This window comes from the organism of the source record quoted next, unplaced genomic scaffold (genome assembly GCF_019419815.1).
Source record: "Pyrus x bretschneideri cultivar Hongxiangsu unplaced genomic scaffold, Pyrus_bretschneideri_v1 Contig81, whole genome shotgun sequence".
Taxonomy (NCBI): Eukaryota; Viridiplantae; Streptophyta; class Magnoliopsida; order Rosales; family Rosaceae; genus Pyrus; species Pyrus x bretschneideri.
The window spans coordinates 196,229-202,831 of NW_025999822.1; the positions used below are offsets into that span (position 1 = coordinate 196,229).

Here is a 6,603-nt window from a genome sequence, read left to right on the forward strand (position 1 = left end):
ATGGTTCAAGTCTCTGTTGGAGGTACATTGGATTTATGTTTATTATGTGTTTAGTTCATTGTTTGGACTATAGATTTGGTTTGAACTCAATGTTGTCCGTGTATATAAATATATCTGTGTAAATATATTTTTGTGTGAATATATGTGTGCATATAGATTTATACATTGTTGGGACTAATAATGTTTGTGCTGTTGGTATTTTCGATTGGGATTAGGGGCTAATAAGGACTAGGGATGTTGGATAGTATCTTAATTTATATGGGAGTTGATTTTTTCTTCTCTGTGAATCAGGATTGACAATTTCATTTTGCATAGGCCATACCGATTAAAGATGCTATGGTGTTGTCAAAAGATAAACCTGACATGTAAAGTTGGATATTTCAAAGTTGCCTGTTTTCTGTTTAACCATTTTGTTTTTCCTACTTCTTCAGTTTCAATTCTTACTTTTGACTACTACTTTTAAGATGTTGTTTTGGCTAGACTTTTGGATGAGGCCACGGTCCTGCAAAGATATAATTTTCTCTTCTTTTACATAAGATATTGATTTTTTTTGTCATTCATCGCTTTGAAGATTGCATTTGATCTGCTTGAGCATAATATTCTGATCTCAAACCACTTTCACAAAGTTGATTTATTATCTACACGTGTGCTATTTTCATTTCAAATTGTGACTGCTATTTTGCTTTTCCCATTCTCATATTCTTAACAAGTGACCTATGAAATTTATTGCCTATATCTTTTCAAAGCACTTCAGGTATAAATTCACCTCACACTTCCTTGACGGGAGAATCAGACCATTGAGTGGGCTATACGACTAACAGTTGCTCTGAACATTGCCAAAGCATTAGATCACTGCAGCAGCGAATGCCGCCCATTGTACCATGACTTAAATGCATATATGTTTCTCTTTGATAAGGTGTTGTCTCAAATTTCCTTTCCCAAACGATAATTAATAAAATAGAGGACCAATTAAGTCTTTGAAAAACAAAATTCTTTGTCTACGTTGCTGAGTATTTGGAGCTTGCAGCTCTCATTGGTTATTATATTGGATTGAGTTAAACTTGGATTTCTGGATTTTGACTTTTCCATTTGTTTCTCTGTTGCAGAGTTGGCTTCATTTCAGTCCAGTATCTCTCTAAATAGGTCCAATAACTCACTAAATAGGTAAATCGAGAAGAATTCAGCGTTGCACGCCTTTTTTGGTATGCTGTTTAAATCTGTCTGTCATTTTGTTCATTCTTCATGTTTAACTTTGTTCTGCAGGCTTCATATGGCTAACTTAAGCATTTAAGTTATTCATTTGTTAAAGATGTTTGCTATTTTGGAACAGTTTGAAAGTTAATGCATGACTCGAGGATGACTTTTAGCTTATCCCACTTATCTTTCACGCTCTCACTTGATTCATGTGCTGAGTCATGGTTTAACTGTCTAAATTCAAGAACTAAAAATGGCCAACAGGCTAAAAAGTGATTAGATTTTGAGATGCATATTTTGGTTTCTCATTATTTGTTTGTTTTCAATTTGTTCCTTTTATTCTGTCTACAATTTTTAATCTGTGGTTATGCATCAATTTCTCTGCTTCTTCTTTATAAATCTTGCAGGTCAAGACAACACACTTATCGGGGCAATGTTGGGATGTTTAGGCTTGGGTGGAGACATGGACTTTTGGAAGAGGTGAATTAGCTTAGCTCTCTGTCATTAGCTTTATATGTTCTATGCATCTCTACAATCTTACAATGCTCCTTTATTAAATTGCAAGATGTTGGGACCCGTTACTGGAATACAAGATTTGGAACAAAAGTGGTTGACAATGCTAGAGTCGAAAGCAAGTGTGAAATTCACATTGAAAATGACAGGTGAGAATGCTAATCATATTCCAAAAAAATGTTGGGCTTCCTGATGAGATCTCTAGCCGAATTCAAGAGGCTAATTTAGTGATCTGGAGTTAATTTTGTGAATTTATTGAATGAAGTTATTTATTTTTAGCTTATCTTGCGTTTGCTTTGGTTTTAGGAGAGGGTTGCGCATGATCTGTAGGTTCAATCAACCTCGCTGTTTTCGTTAGAATCACAATTAAAGGTCAGTTTTTCCGACATTTTTTTTTCTTTTTGCTGCATGTTTTTGCTGCATGTTTATGTATGGTTGGTCTATGAGAATACTGGTTAGTTGTCATCAAGCAGCCCTTGTAGATGTGTATTTTGTTTATATATTGCTAGTTTAACCATTAGTACGTTTGACTTGGGGATACAAGCTTGGATATTTTATATTTTGTTGTATATAGAGAATCCCGGGTATGTCCAGCATAGGATAACATGTATTTTTTGGTTTAACATTTGGATGGGTTGTATTGTTAGGTTGCATGAATCGGTCTTAGCCGAGAACATGGGTTATGTAATATATTAACTTCACTATTTTAGTGCTAATGTTGATTTATGTTTAGTTTGTAATGGATGATTTGTAAGTTTCTAAATTTAGGTGGAAATTAGGTTCTATGAGCAACCTGATGATTTCCATGTTTAAATAAAAATATCCAATTATGCCACAAATTTTTAATTGTGCTGAAGTTTTATTGTATTTATTAAAATATAATAGTGGCACAATTTTAAAGTTGTGCCCTTGCTTTAACATTTATACAGCAATCTAAGCCTTTAAAATAGCAATTGTGCCCATCTTACACCATACATTCAGTAGCCTTTATTAGAGGTAAGACACAATAAGGGTTGTATTTGTGCTTAGCTTTGGGCACAAAACATCATATTGTGTGCTATAAGTAATGGTGACGCCCATAGAGGGCACAGATACAAACTTAGTTGCTGCACTGTTGCTATTGGTCTATGAGCACAAATGTTGGTGCTTTTTGGCCTCAAAAGGCACATATAATTTTTTGTGTGCAGTGCTCATTTTTTTTGTAGTGAATGAGAAAGATATGAAGCATTCGGGTTTGTGATCATTTTTGATTTTGTGATATCTGCAAAGTAAAAACTAAGGAGAGGTAGAGACGTGGAAGCTATTGATCCTCGACTTCGCATCTATATCGTGAAAGCGACGCCAAACCCCCACGTGATTTAACTCATGATCAAAGGTTTCAATCCCATAGAATTGGCTAATATATTGCAATTCCTGATCGTGTGAGATTGATAGTTGCCGACAATTAAACACCAATTTTAACTTAAATCCTTCCTGCGTGCAATAATAGTGACATTCAACTTTATTGATTTTTGTGGAGAGAAAATATTAAAATATGCAAAGGAAATCAAGAATGTATCACGAGGACGTCATCTGAATTGACTCTGTCTTTTCAGCTAGCTTTGTTGTTTTGAAATTTTTTTGATCCAATAACTCTAGTTGCATTCGTGGGTCTTTATTCAGGATTTTCTCAGCTTGTAGATAAAAGTTCTAGCAGTTGGATCGAAAGCTCTTCACTCTCTAATCCTCAAACAAAGTTGTAGCCGGTAAATGGACGAATTCATCACTCACTCTCTAATAGCTAAAAAAAGTTGTAGGCGTTAAATCTCTTCGCAAATGAAACCATGTCAAATCTAATATTTATTCAACGTAAAATATTATAATAAAAGATGTTATATATATACGGCGGTGAAAATGAAATGAGTGTGGTTGCTAGGAAATTGGACAACTCAAATTAGAAATCACATTTTTTAAACATTTAAATGAGGAAATTTAAGGGATCGAGGGATGTGAAGTTGTGCTCTTATGCAATATATATGTGAACATTTGGCAGGCGCATGCTGTCAAATGATGTAAGTTCTTGAAAGCCTTTTGCATTATACGATTATGGATGCCTACTGCAGGTAGTGTTGGGGACCAGTGACTATAGGTTTTGACATGCATGGAGGTTTTTTGGGCCAATGGCCTTCTCCCACACGTAGGTACTAAAAACTTAATAAAAAGGATTAAATATATTAAAAGTTAGATGCATTTTATGTTATAACACTATTACTTGAATTAGAAGTTAGTTTCAACTACCTGCGAGGAGGATGGGGTAATGAGTTGTGATAAGTTTAAAGTCAATTCCATCTAATTTAGCAAAAGATAATTACAAGCGGAGGCAATGTTATAGCGACGGTGACAATGATGATATTGTGAAATGCGCCGCTAGTTACTGTGATTATGATGGTGGGTGATGGTGGTGGTATCAAGGATATATGGTGGTGACCACTGATGTTTATTTTATTTTATTTTATTTGCTTTTAAACTCCTATACTTATGTATTTACTGTGACAGTCCATCCTGAATTATTTGTACCGTAGGTATGAAATGATGATTTTGCCCTTGGTGGTTATTTGCCATATTGGGGTGTTGTTTAGTTGCTTTTGGTGGTTGACTCTACAGGACACACACTCACACCTATACCACACGCCCGTGACTCTCTCTTTCTCTTCTCTCTCGGACTTCTTTCCATTTTCTTTACAACTCGTACGGACGAACTTCCATCCAACCATTTCTGGCACGAATCGTGACCATTGTTGGTGTTTTTGGACTCCCTTCGAGCTTAGGAGTCAATTGGTGGTGTTGGTTGGACGTGAAACCCTAGAAAACCCGAGAACCTGGGAACCCATATTTTGTGCACTGTTCATGCACACGTGATCGTGGGGTTTTTAGAAGTTTCTAAGGTTATAGGAAGCTTTAGAATACTCTCATGAAGCTCGAGAAGCATTTTGGAAGAAATTGGACAGTCGAGAAGGCCAGGAGTGGCGAGTTGCAGGTTTGGCTGGAATATCGAGGTTTCTCCGGCATGATTCCGTGAATTTCAGGGCTTGAAAGTGGTAAGGTTTTGTTCTACTCGTTGTAAGCTTCATTTTGGTACAAATTTCATGGATTTTGGTTGAGAAATGAAGAAGATATGAAGTTTTGAAGTTTTTCCAATTTCCTGTGAGAATTCGAGTTGCAAACAGCGGCGGACGACGGCGACCGGCAAGACTCACCAAAGAAGAAAAGGAATATTCCGTCAGCTTTGACGGAATATACTAACGGCATCAGGTATATATAACGATATATTCCATTTTTGGATGGAATATTCCCTAACGTATTTAGGGTTTCCACACGTGTGCCAGGCACATGCCCATGCGTGGCCAGCATGTCTGGCCGTGCCTTGGCTGGCGCATGTGAGGTTGGAAAATTATTTTTAAAATATGACGTTGGTGTATTCAAACACCCCATTTGAGTATTGTATGAGAAGTTATTACCTAGCTTTGGTTATGTGTTTAATTTGACGTTTTTATAGTTGTTTTGCATATAGGTGAGACCTATCCTGAGGACGAGCGTAGTCACTCAAGGCTCAAGGGTTACGACCCTTCCACATATCAGTGAGTGGGCTTTTGGTTTTCTGTATATACCTATATACTTGTGAATTTCCCAGAAAATGAAATTGAATGTTTATATGTTTTAAAATGTCATGCATAGTGGTTGCCTATTTATTTATGCATTAGTAGTTGCATATATGTATGTTTGGTGCAACGGACGCACAGGTAAGTGCTAGGTCAGTTATAGTTTATGGTTGTGATGTAGTAGTTATGCGAGATATATTGAGAGCTCATAACCTGCACCCCGATGTTAGTGCTCCCGTCCAGAGTTAGGGCACAGTCCTTCACATGATGTTCACCTTCCGCACCATACGCTTACCTTGGATCCAAGTTAGGTACACAATCATGTTGTACAGACCATTATAGGTGGTTCCGACTCGTAGGTGACCCGCGATTATTCGCACAGTCATCACGTGATCGTAGCACTTGAGCGTATTTATTTACACCCAGTCATGTCGTACAGACCACTTTAGATGGTTCCGACTCGTGTGCAGGTAAAGTTATTGCGATGTGAATTTGAGCTCTAGATTTAGCCGTACAGGTCACGTTAGGTGACTCCGGCTGACATATTATTTGCATTGATTGACATTACCTGGGTTACTTACATCTTATGTGGAGATAATCGACATGGCATATTTATGAATGTTGTCATTATGAACATGATTTCAATATATGTATATGTTCTATTTTTCTGGGAATATTATAGGTTTTACGGCAAAGGGTTAGAACTTTTGATAATGAAATGAAGCTTTGTTTTTGCCCACTCACACTTTCTGTTTTGCGCCCCTCCAGGTTCTAGTTTGGAGTGCTCTTTTGGTGACTTACGAGGAATTCACCGCATCCTTGACAGATTATCACCAATGTAGGATCACCTTTGGGTGTTGTATAGTTAGTGTTTGTTTCTGTGGACTGCACTTAGGTTATTTTGCTCTGATTATGTTTATCACACTTAATCTTACATTGGTTTTTAACTAGCTTATCTAGTAGTGCGGTTTTTATTTATTCATAATTTTATTATTACTATTGCTTCCGCACTGTGCACATGGCTACCTCACCCTCATGTGACGGCCAGCACGCCTTGATTTCGGTCGGGGTGTGTCATTAACGCTCAAAATTTGTAGGGTAACAAACTAGAATAATTAGTCCTTGGTGGGCTTGGAATTGAAACTCAGATGAAATGGACTCAAGATTTGAGTGGATCACCCCTTAAAACTGGGCTACATCCATTGTGTTGCTCTTATTATATTGATTTCCAATGCTACATATGTCAGATAGTGCTCAG

At 37.0% G+C, this 6,603-nt stretch overlaps 1 long non-coding RNA gene across 1 annotated transcript; it reads left to right on the top strand.

Annotated features, from left to right (window-relative positions):
* Nucleotides 1-1,575: 1,575 nt before the first annotated feature.
* LOC103939081 lies at nt 1,576-2,129 on the top strand. The gene is made up of 3 exons (XR_007255191.1): nt 1,576-1,674; nt 1,760-1,856; nt 2,014-2,129. It is a non-coding gene; the product is annotated as an uncharacterized LOC103939081 (long non-coding RNA).
* The last annotated feature ends 4,474 nt before the right edge of the window (nt 2,130-6,603 follow it).